At 37.0% G+C, this 22,966-nt stretch overlaps 1 protein-coding gene and 1 non-coding gene across 3 annotated transcripts in view; both read left to right on the top strand.

The window, feature by feature from the left end:
• The first annotated feature begins 365 nt into the window (after window positions 1–365).
• Window positions 366–22,966, top strand: part of PCDH11X (protocadherin 11 X-linked) — an 826,171-nt gene continuing 803,570 nt past the window's right edge. The window contains exon 1 of one of the 2 annotated variants that reach the window (XM_012464585.2): window positions 366–416. The gene's annotated coding sequence lies outside the window, so the exon portion shown is untranslated. Of the gene's footprint in view, window positions 417–3,677; window positions 3,760–22,966 lie in introns of those variants that run through there. The other variant, XM_012464595.2, reaches the window with a different exon arrangement.
• On the top strand, window positions 18,778–18,968 carry LOC135269406 (U2 spliceosomal RNA). The gene has a single exon (XR_010337697.1). It is a non-coding gene; the product is annotated as a U2 spliceosomal RNA (small nuclear RNA).

Genomic DNA, 22,966 nt, shown 5'->3' with positions numbered 1-22,966 from the left:
TTCTCTCCCCACGCCTTTCAGTGGTTCACCCCCCTTCCTTCCCCTTTCTCCCCCTCTGTGAAGTCCCTCCTCCTCGCCATTGAAAAGGGCTGGCTCGGCACTGGCTCCTCGCAGTCGGCGAACTGTCGGGACGGGAGGAGCCGTAAGCCGGAGCTGCACGCAGCTGCCCGCGCGGCAAAGCGGAAGGCAAGCCAAACAGAGTGCGCTGAGTGGCAGCGGCGACCCAGGCAGCACCGGCAGCCCGGGCGGCCCGAATAGCCTCAGAAACTGCCTCAGCGACTCCGGCTGCTCTGCGGACTGCGAGCTGTGGCGGTAGAGCCCGCTACAGCAGTCGCAGTCTCCGTGGAGCGGGCGGAAGCCTTTTTCTCTCCTTTCGTTTACCTCTTCATTCTACTCACAGAGGCTTCGTTCAGTGGGTAAGTAACCGGACTGGGTACCTGTATAGGGTGCTGCCAGGGAGGCGTGAATTCCACCCTTAGTGTGCGGACACTGCCCGCTGCCTGCGCCTGAGGTCTGAACTATGACAAAGGAGTGGTTTTAAAGACGCTTCTGCTATTCTCCCTTCCCCCTTCTCTTCCCAGGAGGTAAGAGAAAGAGCAAACCCCGTAGGTGAGCTCAGGGAGAGTATCTTTTTAGCACTACCACCAATGCGCTTGGTTACTTTGCGAAAACTCTCACTTTTGTCAGAAATGTGTCGGAGCAGGAATTTCCCCGACATTGGCTGTGCAAAAAGGTCTCTCCCTTTAATGGGTACAGCTAGTTAGCGAGGATGAGGGAAACTCTAAGATTGGGTCAGGTGTTGACAGAAGAGCACGTCCCAGACTCCCGGACTCACCTGGCAGAGATCAGAGCTGAGAGGAGATATCTCCAGCTGAGAAACTGCCCCCAGCCTCGCTGCGCTCCTCTGGGGGCTCGGGTTTGGATCCCTGCCAGGCTGGCTCCAACCTTTGAGGGTACGACCCTTGGCGCAGAGCGAAGGAGAGCCACGCGAGCCAGGAGCGCACAGGGTTCCCGGTGCTGTTTCTCTTGGCGCTCGCCTCCCCGCCCTTCCTTCCCGCCCTATTTATGGGACTGTACTCAGCCAGCACCTGCTGGATATGGAGATGGTAGGTGTGAAAATTCTACCTTTTTTTAAGGCAACTTATAATCGAGCCGAAAAACGGCATCATTTTCTCTTTAAAAAAATGACTTTTCTAAGAGTGTTGCCAGACATCTAAAGAAATGACTTGTAATCCCTTAGCCAAATAAATAAATCAATAAACCGCCCACCTATCCCATGAATAGATGGTGTTTTCTAAAAGAGAACCGAGAAACAGTTCACGTCCTCACAAAGGAATTCTTTTTCTTAAAGTGCGTAGCGATAACCCCCACCCCGCCAGAAAAGGAATGTCTCTTTTAAAAAAGCTTCACCGGAAAAGGTGACTTTTAAAAAGCGAGTAGCCGCAAACGGGTGCATCTTTTAGACTTTAGAAGAGCGGAGCAGCAGTCCGCCCGGGTTGCAGCTGGAACTTGCGTCTGAGCGCTTAGTCGCAAAGGAACTTGAGGGGTAGGAGGAGAGGTCACTTTCTCAGAATGTATAGCCCCAACCGCTTCTTTGCCTCTGCCAAGGAAAGACTCTTAGAGCTTCACGGAAGATGGGCCCTTTTGCTTCAGAATGATTTATTCCACGTTCCCCTGCTTCACCCGCCTGCGGCTTAGGGTGTGGGGCGCTGGGGTGATCCTGTGAAGCACTTGTGGGGAACTCTAGCCTCTCCGATGCAAAATGTGGGCTGGGGGCTGGGAATCGATATTTGCGCCACTGCGGCACACACCCACAAAGCAAAAACCGTGGGGAAGAGGGGTTAGGACAAAACGAATAGAATGAAAGCGCAACAGCAAACAAAATAAATTTTTGAAAAGTGTCCTTGTCTTGTGTGTAAACATCCCAAGATGGGATCGAAACCCAGCCTAGGAGCTGTTTGCACGAAGAAAAGTGTGTGGAAGAAAGTGGTTGAAAATCTGGGTAGAAGGGGGAGGGGGGGCAGCAAAGATGGGGAGGAGGCGATGGTGTCATAACTGTCGCCTGTGCGCTCTTAGCGCTGCAGCCAGGAAACAACCTGAGGAGCATGCGGATAATTCCTAACGCCAAGCACAACACCTGAGAAGATAGCGGTGCTTTGTGACTTAAAGCGACCGTCTTCTTAGGTCCCCTAAAAAGTAAAACAGGTGTGACTCAAAATAGAAAAGGAACTGGTATTTGCGGGCACCCTTGCAACTTGGTAAAGACTGATGGAATTCCACTTTTCATCTTATTTGAAACAAAGTCCCGCAATCCCGGCAGGAAATCCCAGCGCCAGGGCTGGCCTTTCCACTGTGGGTCTGTGTGTGTGTGTCGCAGCGCGGGTGGGGGTGGGGAAGCAATTGAAAGCAAGTCGAAGTAATAGTATATGTACACGTTTCCCCCCTTCTTGCCTTTGTCTGGTTCATCTGAGAGAGCACGGACTGTGTGCGGGCGGTTTTGACGAAAGAACCGAGAGATGGATGCGCTAAGGTCTAAAGATACCTTTCTCCCTCGACTAAATTAAGAACTGCCGCGTGCAGCTCCCGAAAGCTGAGTCCCGCTGCAGCTGCCAGGGCGTCAGGCTCGCCAAGCGGCGAGGGAGCGCCTTTGCCTACCAGGCCTGAGAACCCTGTTCTTCAGTCGCCTTCGCAGGGGCAGCCCCTCCTTCTGGCAATGATGTCAGCTGCAGAGAGGCTTGGCCCGACCGCTAGGAAGCCGAGTGGCAAGTCCGACTCGCAAGCGCAAGCAGCCCTGCCCCGCGCGCTCCCTGCGCGCAGCCGCCCTCGCGTCCCTTCGGTCCTTCCTGCGTTCCGGCTCGCAGCGCCCCCCTTCCAGTCCCTCCTCCTCAGAGGCGTGCTAAGGCGAGGGAGGCGGGGGTGGCCACTGCTGACTGGTCGCCGCCGGTTTTAAACCAGGGGATCAAACCCAGTTTGAGGTCTTCCCCCCATCCATTTCCTCCTTCCCTCCGCGCCCGAGCTCTCTCCCTTTTTCAACTTGCACCTTCACTATTCACAGTGATTTTACTTATTTAGCAGCATTTTAGAGGGCAAGTGTTCCAGATGCAATGATAGTAGTTACTGGTGTTACATTTCTGCTGTTTTCTCTCCCCTCGGGTGATTAAAAAGAAGGCTGTGAAGACCGGCTTCTTTAAAACCCCATGGCTGCTGCTGCGCCTGTCACAGAGCAAGCTCTCTAGAAGGCGGGGAGGGTCATCTTCCGCACAAAATTGTGCGGTGGGGGAGGGTTTTTAACCTTAGGCAAATACGCAGGCTGGGGAGTCCCCTTCACTGAAAGAAGAAACTGGAACTTAGAAGTTGCGGAAAGCCTGTATCCTCTACTGCCATAGGGGAGAGGCCACCATGCTCTTTATTTTAGAGACACGCGCTCCAAATTGGGAAGATGCAGGAATAGGTTTCTTTAAGACGGAAGCCCGCTGCGGCTTCCCTTCTAAGCTTGGTCTTCTCGTCTTAAGGAGCAAACCCCTGCTTTCCCACATTGGAGGCTAATCTGTTTTCCTGATTGCCGACAATTCCTTCTTTAGCTTTGGTAGAAGGGCGGCAGCATGCAGTTGGAGAAGGTTGCACCGGGCAAGAGGGAGGGGCAGAGGCAGGGCGTGTAGAGGCAACCGGCGTCTGGAGCAAAATTACATTCCAGAGGAAATTACCTTCCAGGGAGGTCGCAAGCAACTGCTTACCTATTGTGTTTTGGATTGGACGCAGGTGAGAGATGTGGGAAATGGGAGCAGGAGCAAAGAATTACTCCATTTCGTACAACTAGGATTTTTCCCCCTTCCTTTTCTTCTTCCCTTTGATGAAAAGCGTCCCTTTCATGACGTATAGCTGGCAGTAAACTTAAAGTTGCGGTGCGTTTGAAATACAGGAATGGGAAAGAAACTCCTACCAAGCATAAAAACATATTCATTTTCTAGAGCTCAATCATTTGCTAAGGGTTGAAAGCAACTGAGTACCCCACTCCCTGCCCCTTCCCCCGGGTTCGCGGCCTTTTTATCACCGGAATGGATTCTGATGGACGCCCAGGTAATGCTCGGTTCAGCAGCAGAAAGCCCTGGCAGAAGGGAATGTAGGTTTCATATTATTCCCTCTCTTGGTATTCAAAACTTTATATTTTTTTCAAGATAGAAATTCCTGATAGAGAGCTTCCAGGCTGCTGGTGGCAGGGAAGAAATCTGGTTAAGGAGATTCAGAAAGCAGAAAATTCTTTTTCTCTGCGCAAGCAGTCCACAACAGCCTTTAGCTAGGATTTATAAGATTCTTGGTGGAGCAAGGGAGGCACATCAACAAGGAGAGTTTATCTAAACCCCTGGCTTCGAGCTACATTGAAGAAATATATGTGGCTGCCATGTTTTCTTACTGGGAAAGAAAATTATTCAGGGAGTGAAATTTTGAAAGCTAATTCTCTCCAATAATCTTGCTTCCCATATTTTAAAGGAGGTGTCATCCCTGTATTTATTCACTAAAGAATCCACAAACTTTAATTAGCCACCTACTGTGCCGATGTGCTAGGCTCTAGGAATACAAAAGAGAGTATGACAAACTGGCATGGGCCTCTTTGAGCCAGGACACTTTTATAGATCTAGGATACAATGTGATCAATGGTGTAATTGAGCATAATGGAGGGAGGAGTTAATTTTTGTTAACAGGTTGAGAAAAGGTTCATAAAGGAGAGGTCTGTGGCTTTAAAAATAGGTATTCCTAGTCAGTGGCTAGTGAGGAAATATATCTGGAAGGTCATGCCCCATACAGACTAAGTAAGCATGAGGGGGCTTGATGTCTTGCTACAAAGTTTTGAGGTGTATGTCTGTTTTGTAGACCTAGGACACCTTTGAAGATTTTTTTTCCCAGCAAATTTGTTAAAGTAACAACGAAAAAATAGCCTGAGAAAATTGGGCAATAGACAGCACACATTAGAAATATTATTATTGTTTGCATTTAAATGAAGAATTGAATAAATTGATGCATTCAGTAGAGAGTGGAGGCATATATGTTAAGAAGATAACATCCGGAAAAGAGAACAAATGAATGAAAAGGGCCTAAAACTAATCAGTGTAACTAAGAAACAAAGGAAAGCTACTTTGGGGAAGAAAATTTCTCTTTAGGCATCATCATCTATCCACTTAGATTGTTTTACTCATCTCACTTTCCCCATCCAGTCTTCAAAATTCCCCATCTTCCGCCTATTGATTAAACTTTCTTTGTCCTGGGGAGACACCCCCACACTCCTTCAGCCACTTGCAAGCACACTCATCTTCACCCCACCCCATTTTCCACCCACATCCCTGCATCATCTCTGAACCCTACATTATCTAACATTTTACCCACTTCAGCCTTCTTTCTGCAACCAGTTAAAGGCCCTTAATCTTGTCTTTTTCCTCCCTTTAGGCAGTAACAAACAGCTGTCTCACTTCTCTTTCCTCCTCTAAGTAAGCCATCCCTGGACTCCCTTTCACCTGCGTTAATTATCCTGCTAATTTGTCCACCGATTTCCACGTTTTTACATTCTCCTCCCCATTAGCCACCTTGGATCCACCTTTCATTGACCTCAAAGGAGCTAAGGAGAAAGAAAGGCCACTCTACTTCAAACTTGCTTAGATTTGCCAAATTTTCTTCATCAAGGTTTCTTCCTTTAGGTGACTTTTGCTGTTTTATTGCACACAAGACTTTTAGTGGAATTCCTTCAATTTGTTATATATATTTATTATGCCTGCAAATGTCTATTTTCCTTCAGTTGTGGCTAGGGATTCAAATATTGTACTTTGGGGAGTATTTCCAACCTTTCTGAATTTCTCACTGACACACTCCTGACACTGTTTCTCAGCATCCCATCCTTTCTGCTGTATTCTCTTCCCATGGGTCATTCTTTTTATATTTTCAGTGAAAATTCTTTATTTTTATTCTCTTCTCTCTTTTTGCTTTGTAGGACTGGTATAGTGGCTCGAGTTTAAATATTTTGAAAAGGCACCCCCATCAACAGACCCCCCCCACCCACACACAGGATTTTAAGGCCTGTGTCAACGTGTGTTCATGTACAGTTACCAATCTTCAGAGGCAAAGGAACCCTTGTTTGTCTTATTTTAAGTGCACGGTTAGAAAATTTTGTGTGTATAGTAAAGACGCAATTCTCATATTGTCCTGTCTACATTCAGTGGAATTAATTCAACGTCACTGGGAATTGGGAAGGGAAGAAAGAGTATGCTTTAAAAATACATTTTTCATCAAAGACATATATAAATTTTACCTTCGGGAAAAATAAAATATTTAGGAACATTTAATTGGATTGACTTTATGTTACGATATTCCAAATTACATGTCATTGTCTGAGCAGAGTTCTATTACTTGAAGACGTTATTGATCATTCTGTATCCAGAATGAAGAAAACTAGGTAAGATGCCTTGATGTTCCAAACTGGCTTGCAATATTCAAATTAATCATATTTGAAATGGTGTTCTTTTCCAATAGATATTCTTCATGAAGGCGTCATCTCTAAAATGTGGTCATCTTCATTTGTTAGGAGACAACATCAAATGACCTATGTGCCATGGTCCCTTAAGATTTATGCTCTGCTCAAAGTTAATTATAAAATAAAGGTTTATCAGATAGAGAAACTATTTTAGAGTGAAAGTGTTTTTTGTCTGGGGAAAGACTGCATTCCTGTTATCAAACAGCACCAAAACATGGGAAAAGGAGTCTTTTTCAGTTACTGTTTTGAATTTGAGAAGTGGCTTGCCAGAAATCATAAATATTCCTATTATCTTTTTGCAATCTAAAAATCTTAAACTGTTCAAGGATTTAAACTGCCCTTTTAATTTTCTCTACTGTGTTAAGCATTTGATCAATAGAATAAATTTGAAAACAAAGAACATCAGTGGGTGTAATTTTTGTTTCCAGCCCAAATCTGAAAGAATGATTTTTGTACACCTAATCTGCTCATCTTGAATGTGTGGATTTGGGTAAATAGGAGGAAAGAAAAATGAAAGAAGAGAATAAATTATGGAAGAATATTTTTCTCTGTTTTAATAATCTAGCATAACTTTTAGCATGACAATGATAAAATTAATTTGCTGATGGATTTTAATTAAACTAAAGGAAAATGCATTTCTTTTAAAAATCTTTAAGTAATTAGAATGCAAATTGAGATTTTTAACTGATTGTATAATTCAGTTACTATCATCACCTAAAATGAAGCTAAAAGATTGTTTTCTGTCACCTTTGTTTTGAGTCATTCTTTTAATTAACTCCTTCAATATGTACAGTATTTTATATTTTTATATAATTTAAAATGATTTTAGTCACATAAAAAATTTTTGAACAGAAAAAGAAGACATGGTTATACCCATTTTACTGATGGGGATACCGAAAGTCCCACTGGTGAAATCAGCTCCCTAAGGATTTCCAGAATTAAGAGGGGAAGCCTCAAGAGGATTGATTAGTCTCCAAGCCAGGTCTTTTCCCGACATCCCTTTTTGCCTCTCTTATATGTTTTAGTATATGTTGTCAAAGTTCTGAATGTAAAAAGCAAAAACATATAATGTGTCTTGGATTAGAAAATAAAAAAATTCAAAGACGAGTACATTCAAGTATATTAAAATAAGTTTGTCAATTAATTTTTTACTAGCATTATATACTCCTATTTAGTGTTTTTGTGTACTAGGCTTTTTTAAAATTATATGGTATTAAATAAAATGGTAGAACTATTGAAATGTTAACAGCACATGCTCATAAGCTCCTTCCTTTTTGTTTACACAAGTAATTTAAATTATGACCCATCATAATGACAGTCCATAAAGTTTGTTTACTTAATGTAGCAAATATTTAGTGCTATATTATACTATCCTATCATCTTTTAGAACACCTATATTTTTACATAAGATTTATTTTAGATGTTTGCCAGTGATTTTTAGGTAGTGTTTTTTTCCTGGCATGACATTTTTGAAGCAACGTAACTTTGGTGATCAGTTGAGTGTGGATTTGTATCATTTCAACCTAAACGATACAAATCATTGTTTGCTGTCTTCAGATTACAAACTCTTTTTAGGTCCAGTGAGAGCAGGGGTTTATTTAAATTGTGTGAACACAAGGTATTTTATGATTTATGTTTTATTAGTTTCTAGAAAGTGACCTTGGGCAAAAACCTTCACCTCCCTGGACTTCAGTTTCTCCAAAAGTAAAATGAAGGAATTGTAAGTTATTTCAAGGCACTTTCCAAAGGGAAAAAAATCCTGTGATATTTTACAAAAAGCGGTAGACATCTAGGACCATCTTTCCTTGTACTTTGGCTCTGCACATATTATCAGTTTGACTGCATTGACTCATTAACCATCAATAACTAAAAACCTATGCCTTGTCCAGCATAGCAATACTTTAAATGTGAAGGGTGGCCCTTAAAGAAATTTTAGGGAGTACTGTCTTTGAAAAGCTTATATTATAATAGGGCTAAAGCAATGATCAACAACAAAGTAATATATAATCACATTAAATTGAATTCAACAAACATTTGTTGTCATCTACATTATAGCCCACCAAGTATGGTGTAGGTTTTGTAGACTCTCGAAGTGGAAGCGACCAGAAACATAATTTACTCCAAACTCCTAATTTTACAGATAAGAAAAGGAAGCCTCAGATATGGGAAATGAGTGATACAGGAGTTCACATAAGGTATTGGGTGATAGCATGAAATAATTTATTCCACAAACATACTTGTTTTCCCTGCTTTCCAATGTGTTTAGAATTTTAAAACACTATCATGTATGGCTTTTTAATTACCTTTGCTCAAATTTAATAATAGGATCTTCTCAGAAAGTTAAATGTATCCAAAACTTTTTTGTTTGGGCTTTTTTTGTTGTGGTAAACAATTTCTCTTCTGACTCAGATCTAGAAAATACTGTTTTCCACATTTTGTTTTGAATGGAGATTATTAAAAACACCTATATTGTGCAAATTATGTTATAAAACATTGAAATGGTGCTTTGATATTGAAAACAAGTGAATGAATTAAAGTATCAATGCATTAAGTATTTTAATTTTTAAAAAAATGATTGGAAAAGCCCATTTACTTAAAATGGCTAGAAATATACATACCTGGAAGGATGGTTTTATTTTTATAAATGCATATTTACCCTAAAGAATGAAGTATTCATTTCCTTTAAATTTTAAATATAATCTGGGGAAGATTTTGAGTGCATTTTCTAAAATTTAATGTTTGCTGGATAATCTCATTCTCTATGTCAGGGCATACGTGCGTTTGTTAGGGAGTATGGGTCAGGGAAAGATAGGCAGGGAAATGTTGCCAAAGCAAAGCTTTCCTTTCTTTCCTGAATAATCTTAGACTGCTTTATTTTACTTTGTGACAGAGAGGAGGAGGGGGAGAGGAGAAAGGAAATCACATAGAGAAGAAAGAGAACTACCAGAGCATTGGAGGATAGGGCCTCATTTTCAGTTTAGTTTGAAATATGCAACCTTTTTGAAACTGCCTAGGATAGCTCTCTTTTACTTCTCATACTGTATATTTAGAATACCTTAAGTGTTGGCTGGGCGTGGTGGCTCATGCCTCTAAACCAGCACTTTCGGAGGCTGAGGATCACGAGGTCAAGAGATCCAGACCATCCTGGCCAACATGGTGAAACTCCATCTCTACTTAAAAAAAAAAAAAAAAAAAATACAAAAATTACCTAGGTGTGGTGGTGCATGCCTAGTAGTCCCACCTACTTGGCAGGGTGAGGCAGAAGAATTGCTTGAACCTGGGAGGCGGAGGTTGCAGTGAGCTGAGATCGCGCGGCAGTGCTCCAGCCGGGTGACAGAGCGAGACTTAGTCTCAAAAAAAAAAAAAAAGAAAAAAAAGAGTACCTTAAGTGTTATTTGATGTTGTTTGCTAGGTTGCAAGAATCAAAATCTTCCAAAACGTGAACACATTAAATTTTTTTAAAGAGAGGCTTAAGAATAGTTAATAAACACACACACCAAACACAAGCAAACACACCAAACACAAGCGAACAGGACAAAACCTTTACATGAGAGCTCAGCAGACAGAATTTTCTTTGTCTTTCTCTTTAGATCAGAAAAGAATTTGTTCAGGTTGACAGTGACCTTCTGCCCTTCAGTCAGCCTCCACAGTTCTTAAAGCTTTCCTTGTCTGCAGCCTTTCTTAGTCCATGAATTCAGTTTTAGCATCCATGAAATAAAGCAGTTACAATATATGCTGGCTATTTTATAACTGTCAGGAGTGCAAAGCAGGATAATTTAAGAAAGGGCATTTGAGTTCATTGAAAGTCACAGACATTCTGAATGCTTCAGAACTTCATACAGGAGTAACAGATATGGGGATATAACACTAATGCTCAAAAATTGGATAGCTGGCATCTATAACATAATCAAAACACTTTAGAAAGAAATAGAGTCAATATACAATTAGTAATCAATCAGCATCACTGCTAACAACTTACTGTTTTAAACTCCAGTTTCTAGGAATTTACATTTTATTCCTGTGCTTCTCAAACTTTAATGAGCAGACCAATAATCTGGAAATGTTAAAATGCAGATTCTGATTCAGTAGATTCTAGGTGAGGCCTGAAATTCTGCATTTCTAACAAGCTCTCTGTACAAATAGAAGCTGCTGCCCCTTAAACTACAGTTATCTGAAAGGTGCAAATTCATAGTTTGGTAAACAAGGATGATAAAGATGAAGTAAGCCAAGGGTAAAAGATTTTCTTTAAAAAATAAACAATTTAGGTATTTGCAATGGATGAAAGTTTTAAAATTCAAATAGATGTACAATTATTAGCATTTAGAGGTTAAAGTTGATTTTAACCTTTAATGTGATTATATTGGTTGAAGCTGTAGTTCAGAATAACAACCATTACTTGCTCATTTTACAGTCGAATCTATTTCCTGGACACTACGTACATACCATTATACCATTTTAAAAATGAAAACCATTGGTCATACACTGTCAATAGTGTACCAATATGTTAAAATCTATTTAAAGAAATCCAAAAGCTCTGAGAAGTCTTAGTATAGTTTAGATCCTTAAAGATATTGGTTTGTAAAATATCAAAAGTGAACATATCAGCTAATCATTCAGATTTTAGAGTCAAGTAGCCAATTAAATTTTCAGTTACCTAATTTGAAGACCTTCTTTTTATTTTCTTATTAGTATTCACATTTTGCAGAGCAACAATAACAGCAACAATGAAAGACACTTGGTAGAGATTATTTTGTATTTGCTATCTCAAAAAAAAAGCCCTCAAAGTGGAAACTAATGGTAAATCAGGCACTGTGCTAACCACCTTCCTCACAACTAGACTTTTATCTTCGAATACAGCAAAATAGTCCCTTAATCTAAGTGAACCTTTCGTTCATGATAAAATTAGGAAAACTGTCATAGTTCACATTTTTTTATGCACAGCTCAGAAACAGTATCAAATTAAAACAAATGACATTGAAAGCAACCATTGCAATTAGTCAAGTGTAACTGTTTAAATTGTGCTTGTTAGGAGGCACGATATGGTTTTAGCAAGGTTAGGGAAACGACTGAAAGTTTTCACTTCATTGTTAGAATTAATGTCTTCATTGTGCCATTGAGATTTAGAAGCCACCACCTTCCCAATAAAACTGTACTAGTCTTTTTTTTTTTTTTTTTTTGAGACGGATTTTCGCTTTTGTTACCCAGGCTGGAGTGCAATGACCTGATCTCGGCTCACCGCAATCTCCGCCTCCTGGGTTCAAGCAATTCTCCTGCCTCAGCCTCCTGAGTTCCTGTGACCACAGGCACACGCCACCGTGCCCAGCTAATTTTTGTATTTTTAGTAGAGATGGGGTTTTACCATGTTGACCAGGATGGTCTCGATCTCTTTACCTCGTGATCCACCCACCTCGGCCTCCCAAAGTGCTGGGATAATAGGCGTGAGCCACTGCGCCTGGCTGTACTAGTCTTTGCTACTAAGCTCAGATACTAACAGCAACAGCAAAATGGTAATAATTGTGTGATGGTAATAATTTGAGGATCTCAGTGAGCTAAAGGACCAATTGGATTAAAATGTTTTTTTAAGTGCTAAATGAACTTGAGTGTCTGCCAAAATTGTCTTGGATTTCATTTCCCTTAACATTACTTAATAATGTTAAGCTAGTGCCCATCTGGGTATGAACCCCACTCTTGGTGCCAGTTTTCTGTTTTGGTCTGTTCTTGCATTGCTATAAGGAACTACCTAAAACTGAGTAATTTATAAAGGAAAAAGGTTTAGCTGACTCACAGTTCTACAGGCTGTACAGGAAGCATGGCTAGGGAGGCCTCAGGAATCTTACAGTCATGGCAGATAAAGAGGAAGGAGTCATGTCTCACATGGCCAAAGCAGGAGGAAGAAGGATCATGGGGCAAGTGCCACACACTTTTAAACAACCATAACTCCTGAGAACTCACTTACTATCACAAGAACAGCAAGAGGAAAATCCACCCCCCGATAATCCAATCACCTTCCACAAGGCCCCTTCTTTAACACTGGGGATTACAACTGGACATAAGATTTGGGTAGGGACAGAAATCCAAACCATATTATTTAAGCATAGACTGTTTCCATGTACCTGAAAAGGCACCTATAGCAGCTGAAATATCCTATATCTTTTTAGGTTTCTTTTTTTTTTTTAAGAGGGAAAATCCAAAATATACAGAAAGGAAAATAAGTATAAAAATCAAGACAAAATAAACAGATAGCAAAACATCTTCATATTCTATTACCAAAGAATAGAGAAGAAAACTTACTCTATGATAACTAGAAATATCAGTTATATGAAAACAGTCTATTCATGTTTTAAGACAATGAGAAACAATTGAGTTAATTTACAATGGCATTAAAATAAAAATTCATATGTCATTAAATACATGTAAAAATAAGACTATTTCAGACTCATAACTGGAAAAAATATAAAATAATTTGGGTTAATATAGCAAATATTAGAATTGTTCAAAATATTAAAATAATGCTGTCAGAGTATTCCAATTCTGTTTCATATCTTTAAGTCAATTCTGTTTCCAGCTTCAGAATCAATTTGAGTAGATCTTAATAGAATAAGTTTAGTTTTAATTACAGGAAAATATTACATAACTGGATGAAATTTTAATCATAAATTACATACTTGAATAGATTTTAAAGAGATGGCAGTGAAGGCTGAGCAGTATTAGCCAGAAGACAGTATCATATAATATATACTAAATGTCTAAGTACTTTTAACTGCTAATAATATGATAGGATCACAAAAGAATTAGTAAGAACATTAAAGGAATTGGATAGATTATATTCGTTAGGAAAAAATGACAATTCTAGGTTAGAGTTAGGTTCCAACATAAGGACTGACAACTCAAATAAGTATCATGTTTCAGAGAAATGGAAGACACTTTGAGAACATAATATACAATATTTTCTTTAAAATATCATTACACTTTATATATTCTTTATATCCTATGCCAATGGTAGCAAGTATTAGGTTAGTGCAAAAATACTTGCAGGTTTTCTCATTAATAGATCACCTAAGAACGTGCTTTGGTTGTAACTGAATCTACTAAGTTTTTGAAACAGGTAAACTAAAAATCAAAGCAGATTTATAATGAAACTTAACACAAAAGCTAAAGAAAATACCAGTAATATTAATGATATTGCCTTTAGTTTTACTATGTAAATAATTACATTATCACTTTTAAATTGTTTTCATTTCATTTTAAGGTACTCTGGCAGATTTTATCTCATCTGAATCTCAAAACAATTCTGTGAAACAGGTATTGCATATATTTATATTTTTGTCATATGAGGAAAGAGGCAAGGCAAGTTTTTCTGTTCTTAAAATCACATACCTTTTAGGTTTCAGAGACAGTACTAGATCCTTGTTCTTATCCCTAGAATAATATTTGTTTTATCAGCCAATATATGCACCAATTTGTTAGGTTCAAATATAATTAAGGGTATATATTAAATAAAAATTTAGAATATATTATATCTAATTTTTTAGGAGTTTTAAATTTGTATTAGAAAGTTTTAGTGAGAACTTATTGACTCTTGTTTGGCAAAATTATTATAATATCCCTGGCTTTAATAATTTCAAACATATGATAACATAACCATACAATCATATAATAGTTAATAGACTAGGAAATAAGGATGTTATCAGATTTAATAAGAAGGAAATACTAAGTTGGAAAACAAATTAAGATTTGGTTCTCATTCCAAATAGGTTCAGAAACCAGAGTCAAACTCCAAAGAATTTTCTTATCTGTGAAGATAAAAATATTTGAGATAATAGGTCTAGACGGAGAGTATTTCAGAGCAAAAAGGAAAATTATGGCTATGGGTTGGCTTAGATATAGACTGTTAATAATAAACCAAGGTGTATTACTCTGGCTAAGTACTGGTAATGCTTGATCACAGAACTTTGGTAGGTTTCAGATTTGTAATTTTATGTGAATTACACTCAAGCATTTCTGTAGTTAAATGGTAGTTAACCATGTGGGGTGAATAGTTTTATCCACTGATAATATACTTTGTTTTCCATTGGAAGAACTAGATTATTAGAAACTATTACAAAAAATGTATTTTGCTGTTAGAGAAGCAAACCCTGTTTAGTTTCTTTAGTGAATACCATGAGTTAGACTTAAAGGTATAAATGATGACACATACTCTGCTGAAGTGCTACTGAATATAAGAAAAACACTATCCTTATTGTAAAGTTTCCTTTAAAACCACAGTTCTACATAAAGGTGATATTTATTTGTGAATATTTTCTTGACAGAAGCCTTTATGTATAATCATTTAACACTTCAAACAACCCTGTGGATTAGCTGGGGCAGCATATTTATCCTCCTTTTCTTTTGTCCATTTCTGTTTTTCAAATGAAGAATTGGGCTAGTCCAGATTAGCTAAATGGCTTGCCTGAAGTCGTCATCAATTTAATTAGGAGTAACTTAAGATTCCATGAACTTTTCACCATTCTCATGTAGACTGAGTTACTGGTGGTAACTAATTTAACCTAGGAATTATGTAGTGATTTGAGATTTTTAATAAAGGAAGGAAAAGAAAAGAAATGTTTCTTAGATATGAAATCTAGGTTAGGGTTAACATTTCTTTGCAGAACAAATGCAAATTGTGATGAGATACTCAGGTTCTACTGAATTAGCAATACACTGAGGTAAGTCATAACTAGCAATGTTTTGATGAAAATGTATTTAATTGTTTGCTTAGGGTTTTATTTCTGTTCTCATTATTAGTGGCTCCAAATGAAAAAAGTAGGTATTATTGTAGTGAAATGCATGTTCCTAGGCATTCTGTCATAACCTAGAATCTCTAGTTTATTTGATTTTTCTGTTTTTCATTAGGAAGATGATATGGTTTGGCTCTGTGTGCCCACACAAAACTCATCTTGTAGGTCCCATAGTTTCCACGTGTTATGGGAGGGACCTGGCGAAAGATGATTGAATCATGGGTTTGGGTTTTTCTGTGTGGTTTTCATGATAGTGAACGGGTCTCATGGTATCTGATGGTTTTAAAAGTGGGAGTTTCTCTACACAACCTCTCTCTTTGCCTGCTGCCATCCATGTAAGACATGACTGGCTCCTCCTTGCCATCTGCCACGACTATGAGGCCTCCCCAGCTACATGGAACTGTGAGTTCTCCATTAAACCTCTTTCCTTTGTAAATTACCTAGTCTTGGGTATGTGTTTATCAGCAACGTGAAAACAGAATAAAACAAAATAAAAACAGAATAAAACCAAAACAGGTCATTTTTGATATTTTTTGTCTTTACGCATAGCTTGTACTTTTTTGGAAGTAACTTAAAATACAAATACTGTTTAACTGTGAGCTATGAACAGTTACACCTACTGACTTAATGTGTTGTTTTCCAGAAGGTTCCATTTCCTTTGAAGTGACTTGTCCAAGGTCACAAAAGCATCTTAGTGGAAGTCTGGAATAGAATTTAGGTCTCCCTGGTCAGTGTGCTTTTCACTATATCATCCTGTTGCATCTTTTGCCATAGTAAAAGGGCTTATGTACATTTTTTAAAAATCACATGTGTAATGATCATATATAGCCTGAAATAGTCCAAAGTGTTCAAACTAGTTTTAGTTATAGATTTGAATACTAACTACCGAACTAATGTGTGTTAAATAGTAAAATGGTGGCTCTTTTTCAACAAATTAAAGACATAAAAATACTAACTCATTAGCTAATTTTCTGAATGAAACTTAAATTTTATAAGGCAATGTTACATATGTTATAATGTTTACAATCTTGAATGTTAGATATATCTTCTACATGAGGTTTCATGCTACAATTTAAACTTTAAATTTTACTGAAATTTCACTATAATACTCTATGGCAACATAGATCTTTCTTGAATCCAAGAAGTTTGTTTTGCAGAAATACTGTAAGAACAGTTTTATAGTCATCTTAACTTTAATAGCAGGTCCCTGTGACTTAAGACCCCAGGATATATTAAAGTTTTAATGTTCCATAAACACTACTAATCATCCAATTTATGAAACTTATGTTTTGCTTATTTACAGAAAAATAAATATTTGCCCTATTTTAAATATTTAAAGGTATTTGATCTATTGCTAAAAATGTCTAACACATTAGACTTGTAATAGATTAATGGAATGGAGTTGTAGACTATTCCTCAGCAAACACACCTTTAAAGGCCATGCTTTTCTCAAAATAAAAATTAACAAGTTTTGGTTAAGTGCAAGGAAGTAGTATAAAAGCCAGCAACCTCAGGTATATTTTAGTCTTGTTATATTTGTTTGAATTAAAATTTATTTTACGTAGCTTTTTTTTTCCAAAATGTAAAAGATTTTCCTTTTGAACAGATAGCATTTTATCTAACATATTTATTGGTCTATTAATTTTTTTATTTTCTTTTCTACCAGAGCCATGTATCCCTACTGCATAGTATACATTTTTAGAGTGAATTCTTTTAAGAAATAATTTGAATGAATTTAATTTTCAGAGAAAATTTTTAGGTGTAGTTTTTTTAATTGCATAACTATTTTGAAACTACTATATAGATAAATTATGAAATTTTAGTAATGTAGTGAAAAACTTCAGTGAAAAAGAATTCCTTGATTCAGAAGCTACTGAAGACAAACAAGTAAAGTTGGAAACTGTTAAAGGACTAAAAGGGCAGAAAAACTGTCAATATTATTTTCTTATCTCATCTAGAAATAGTTGACTTGATAAACTGATTCTTAAAAGTAACAAGTTCACAATAACTGAAAAATTCAAGTTCATTTTGAACCAAAGATTATGGTTGAAATACCAATGCCAAATTTACCAAAACAATTACTTTTTGCATATTGGATTTTATATATGTGTGTGTGTGTGTGTGTGTGTGTGTGTGTGTGTATATGGTACAAAGTAATCCTGAGTTATCTATATCTTAGATGTCTACATCTGTGCCCCTGTGAAATAGGAGGTAGTCTAATTATCTCCATGTTATAAATATAGAAACTGAGACTTGCCTAAACATACAAAGACAGTAAATGGCCATATCGGGGATCACACACACATCTTTTTCACTTCACAGTCCAGGTTTTTAACCAGAATGCGAAAAATAAATTTATTTTTGTTTATGTTTTGAAATATCATTTAACTATATTAATAATGACTATGCACATAGACTTTTCAATTTCTCTTTAGATAAATGTTTTATATTATATCCATTTCTCAGCTTTATTAACTGTGTTAGGAGTGTAGAGCACCATTCCTTGAGGAAACATAAAAGTACATTAGTTAAACTGAATATTAAGGTTTTTCTTCTTTATTCTGGACAGCTTAATTGTAGGAGAAATATTCTATCTATAAAATTGTCTGTCATTAACAATTCAGTTACAGCCTAGTGAATGTGAACACACACACTTTAAGTGTCTAATTTAAAACTAGATTTTCTCCTTTGATAATTCTATTTTTGTTGTAGATTATATAATGAGTTTAAGCAAACTAAAATTGTAGATGACTTGCAATCTTTCTCATCAAAGATGATTGCATTTTTATTTCACTTGTATTAGATATTTGACAGATTTGATCTAGAGGCATGTACAGTTTTGATTTTTAATGGATTTGCTTGGACAATCTCAAGTTAAAATAAGAGCTTTCAGTTCTAGTCTCTGTTTAGAAATCCTGATTCATAATACTGAGATAAATACTGGAGGGATAAAATGTCTCTCAGCATTAAATAACTAAATAACATTTGTTTGAACCATAAAGGAAGAATTGAGCTTATTTGCAATCCATCTGCATAGCACATCTAGTTGAATCAATCAATTATTTTACTGATTTTCTTCCAAATTAACTGCTGGTTTTATTTTTATGTGGACATTAGCCTTATTGTCCAAATAACTCACTCTGTATTTCTCCTAAAGACAACTGAAATACAGCAGTTCCTTATTCTTTAATCATATCCTTAGAGTTTATCAGCCAGAATGGAATATTGTGAGTCAAAGATATTTATCAGAAGTCAGTCGAAAGTTAAAATATCTTCTCTTGGATGTATTTTCTTAATAATTATTATCATGCCATGATGATGCAAATGCAGTTCAAACAAAAACATAAGTGAACACAGATCCATTTGCTTGATAAGTACAAACAAAGAAAAAGCATGGTAGAATTTTGTCCAAGTGGACTTTCATTCTAGTAGCTAAGCTTTATGTTTTTTCTTATCTTGATACTTTTAAAAAAAAGAATCAGTATCGCTTCTTGGCCTTTTGTCTAAGATCTAGTATAGTATCTGTTCTTATCAGTTTAATATCTGATAAATCCTCTATCCAAGGACAATATATTAAATGGAACTTTGGAGCAGAGGGCTTGAATAGGAGCTTGCTCCATCCACCCCTCGCATTGACCTGGTATCGCAGTACCTCCAAGAATGGTGCACTCTGCCCGTGGTTAAAACACGGTGTTACAGGCCGGACGCAGTGGCTCACACCTGTAATCCCAGCACTTTGGGAGGCTGAGGCAGGTGGATCACCCGAGGTCAAGAGCTGGAGACCAGCCAGGCTAACATGGTGAAATCCCATCTCTACTAAAAATACAAAAATTAGCCAGGAGTGGTGGGCCCTGTAATCCCAGCTACTCAGGGGGCTGAGGCAGGAGAATATCTTGAATCTGGGAGGCAGAGGTTGCAGTGAGCCAAGGTTTTGCCACTGCACTGCACTCCAGTCTGGACAACAGAGTAAGACTCCCTCTTAAAAAAAAAAAAAAAAAAAAGAATCAATAGAATCAATTTTCTAAAATATAAGTACACAGACACTTTTACAAATATATGATACACAGTGGGCTTCAAATTAGATCTAGACAAATAGAAATTTCCTTTTAGTAATGCTTAGAAATTATGTTTCTCTTGCTCATATTCAGCATCACTTTGTTACTTGAAAGTTCTACTTTTCACAGAAAACAACCTATTTTTGCAGGACTTAGGTTGTCTTCCTGCTGTTAGGATATATTATCACCAGATAGCAGTGAGGTTGTAAGAACTCATTTCTTGTTAGAATGTATTTTACTTAGACATGGATTATTTCTTCTTTTAACAAATATATACATAATTTCTGAAATTATATAATAAATCATGAAATGCTTATATTCAAAACATACTTTTAAAAATAAAGACTTAGGTCACATTTATTCTGTTTTCCTTATCGTATATTTTCAATTAATACTTATTGAAAACCTACGCTTTTCCAGAGATTTTGGATAGCTTATTTTTTACTCCATGTTTTCTATTTTCCTGAATTATCTTTTGAAAAATATCCTACATCCATATTTGAAATTAAAATTTTAGAATATTCCACAAAGACAAACAGATTTGGACTAAATCTATGACTTCCTAAACAAAAATCTTCATTTTATCTGACATTAAAAAAGTATATCTACAGCTAAAATTTCTATTATCCTTCAATTAGTCACAAACATATACAGTTCTGTTAAGTAAAAGAGCACCTCTCTATTGAAGAATTGTGCTACACTCACAAGAGTGAGTGTGAGATGATTACTAAGAGGCTGGTATGAAGAGTAAAACACGTAATTTTTTTGGTATAATGTGATACTTGATATAAATGAGCTTGATAACGTTGTTTAAAGATTCGTAAGAGAAAGTAGGTTTCTGGCCTTTCACTTAATTTACTATGCATTTCTGCAAAATAGTCAGTTTCCTGGTTGTGAAATAAAAGCAATGACTCTTTAAAAGCTTTTCTGACTGTGCAAATGAGTGATAAAACTTGAATAAAAATGTATTATTCAGAAAATAACTGAAAGGTGTCAGGCTTTAGATGTTAAACATTTATATTCATAAATTACCATAAACAGTGAATACTGACATGTGTTCATAAGTAAATAAATAAGTTTTTAACATTAGGTGTTACATAAAACTTATAAAACCAGATGAGATGCCACATAACAAAGTTGTATATTTTCTACACATTTTGCAAGTGCACTTACAGGGATATATGTCTATTATTCATATATTAAACATTACTATTTATGGAGAGGCATATGTGGATACATATACCTATATATTCTTGCTTAGACAAATGGCAATATAATGATTAGACATATGTTCCTTAATAAAAATTTCCATTTATCATGTATACTAATCAAGGAATTACAAACTAGATCATTTAAGTTTTCATTTACAGAATCAATTCCAAATATCTTTTATTGCTTCCACACTAGTAGCATTTTGACTCCTTTAGTAGAGCCTACAACATTCCAGGTCAGGGGAGTTAAAAGGTCAGAGAAAGTTGCTTGGTTCACATAATAGGGAGATTGAACTGATACCTCATTAAGGTTTTTGCGGCCAGGCACAGTGGCTCATGCCTGTAATTAATCCCAGCACTTAGGGAGGCAGAGGTGGGTGGATTGCTTGAGGCCAGGAGTTGAAAACCAGCCTGGCCAACATGATGTAACCCCGTCTCTATTAAAAATATAAAAATCAGCCAGGCAAGGCAGTGCACACCTGTAATCCCAGCTACTCAGGAGGCTGAGACAGAAGAATCGCTTGGACCAGGGAGGCAGAGGTGGCATGAACTGAGATGGCACCACTGCTCTCCAGCCTGGGTGCCAGAGTGAGACTCTGTCTCAAAAAGAAAAGCTTTTTACATAACACTTTTCATACTCTTCCATTTTCTCCCCACTTTCTTTTTTCCTTCTTCCATTGAATTTTCACTACTCTTTCTTCATAAAGTAAGTTGTTGAAAGATTAGCTATTTTACTGCCTCTGTTTTCTACTTCTATTCTTCTACAAATAGACATCTATGTCAAAACAATGATCAGTTTGAAAATCTCCTTTATTCTGTTTTTAAGCATCTCTTTGTCTAAAATTAAAAACAGAATATACAATTAGGAATATATGCTTTGGCTCTTTAAGGCAACTGTTTGCCCCATACTCTGATTTTAGCCCTTGTTTGCTCTTATTTGTCTTGGAGATGCACAGTAAAAGGATATACATCCGGGAGAATAAGGCTTTGATATCCTGTATATCTAAATGTTGTCTGACAAAGTTAACACAGAAAACTATGGATATTTCTTGATTAGAGTTTGGAACAAAGATGATACATAATAGACTACTTTTCTGTAATTAAAATGATTTTCTATGTGTAACTTAATGTTCATGTACCTAGTTTTGGTTGTTTCCATTTAGCAGTTGAGGTAAAAATTGCTTTCTTTTGAAAACTTAGACCCTTTGTACTGCTATCATTGACTTTAGAAAAAAGGCAAAACCAAAAGCAAACTAACCTATAATAAATATATTCAGTTGATCATTCATGTTAAGGTACTTGATGACTTCCATTTAATATTAGGAATATTTGGTTTAAATTCAAAAGTTACTCATTTTTACTGAAAACATAAAAATGCTGGGTTTTTGTTTGTTTGTTTTTAAAAAGGTTTATTCCTAGGCACCCTGGGCCTATAATCCCAGCACTATGGGAGGTGAAGTGGGGCAAAGAGCTTGAGCCCAGGATTTCCAGACCAGCCTGGACAACATGATGGAACCCCATCTCTACCAAAAATACAAAAACTTAGCTGAGTGTGGTGGCATGTGTGTGTAGACCCAGGTACTCTGGAGGCTGAGGTGGGAGGATTACTTGAGCCTGGGAGGTGGAGGCTGCCGTGAACCATGATCATGCCACTGCACTCCAGCCTGGGCAACAGAACAAGACCCTGTCTCAAAAAAAAAAAAGAGTTTATTATACCATCGAGGCTTCAGGTAAAATGATTCTAATAAGAAGGGCAGTTACTTATTCAACTCAGAAGAATTTAAAAGAAAGCATAAAGCGTTTAGAGAGCAGTATTCATTTTCGGCCTCTGTTAGTCGACAAAACAAGAGGGTCTTGAGTCATAAAGAGAACAAAAGGTAACATGGGCTGCGTATTGTGCCTGAGTAATGGAGATTTCTTCAACATAAACTGATTGAAAAACATTTGCATGGAAGTAGTAGATTACATTTTATTATATTCAAGGAGAAGGAAATAGCCAGGCATAAGTTTCCAGAATAAAGTAAACTTTTCTTTCATTCCTGAAAGTAACATTTTTGGAGCAATATAAACACTTTAAAACATATACAAAGTAAATTCATACAGATAAATTACATATTTTAAAACTAGAAATATTTTCACATTAAACGTGAAATTTTACATGATATAAATGCAATATTAATTACCAATGATTTGTTTTCCAGAAAGATTCTTCATTGTGTAAATGAATTCATCATAGACTCCAAATATCAAACTCTCAGAATGTATTAAAGATGGAATTTGTTGTCAGTCCTCCAGGTGTTACATGAGACTCACAGTCACATTTAGATGGCAGTATATGTGAAAGATGTTTAGGAGAAACAAGAGTCTGAAAGCTCAAAATATATTAAATAACTTTATTTAAGTGAA

The sequence above is a fragment of the Aotus nancymaae genome, unplaced genomic scaffold, assembly GCF_030222135.1.
Source record: "Aotus nancymaae isolate 86718 unplaced genomic scaffold, 86718_ANA_hifiasm-v0.15.2.pri h1tg000004l, whole genome shotgun sequence".
Classification (NCBI taxonomy): Eukaryota; Metazoa; Chordata; class Mammalia; order Primates; family Aotidae; genus Aotus; species Aotus nancymaae.
The sequence above is the reverse complement of the archived record's forward strand: the minus strand, read 5'-3'. Positions and strand labels throughout refer to the sequence as shown.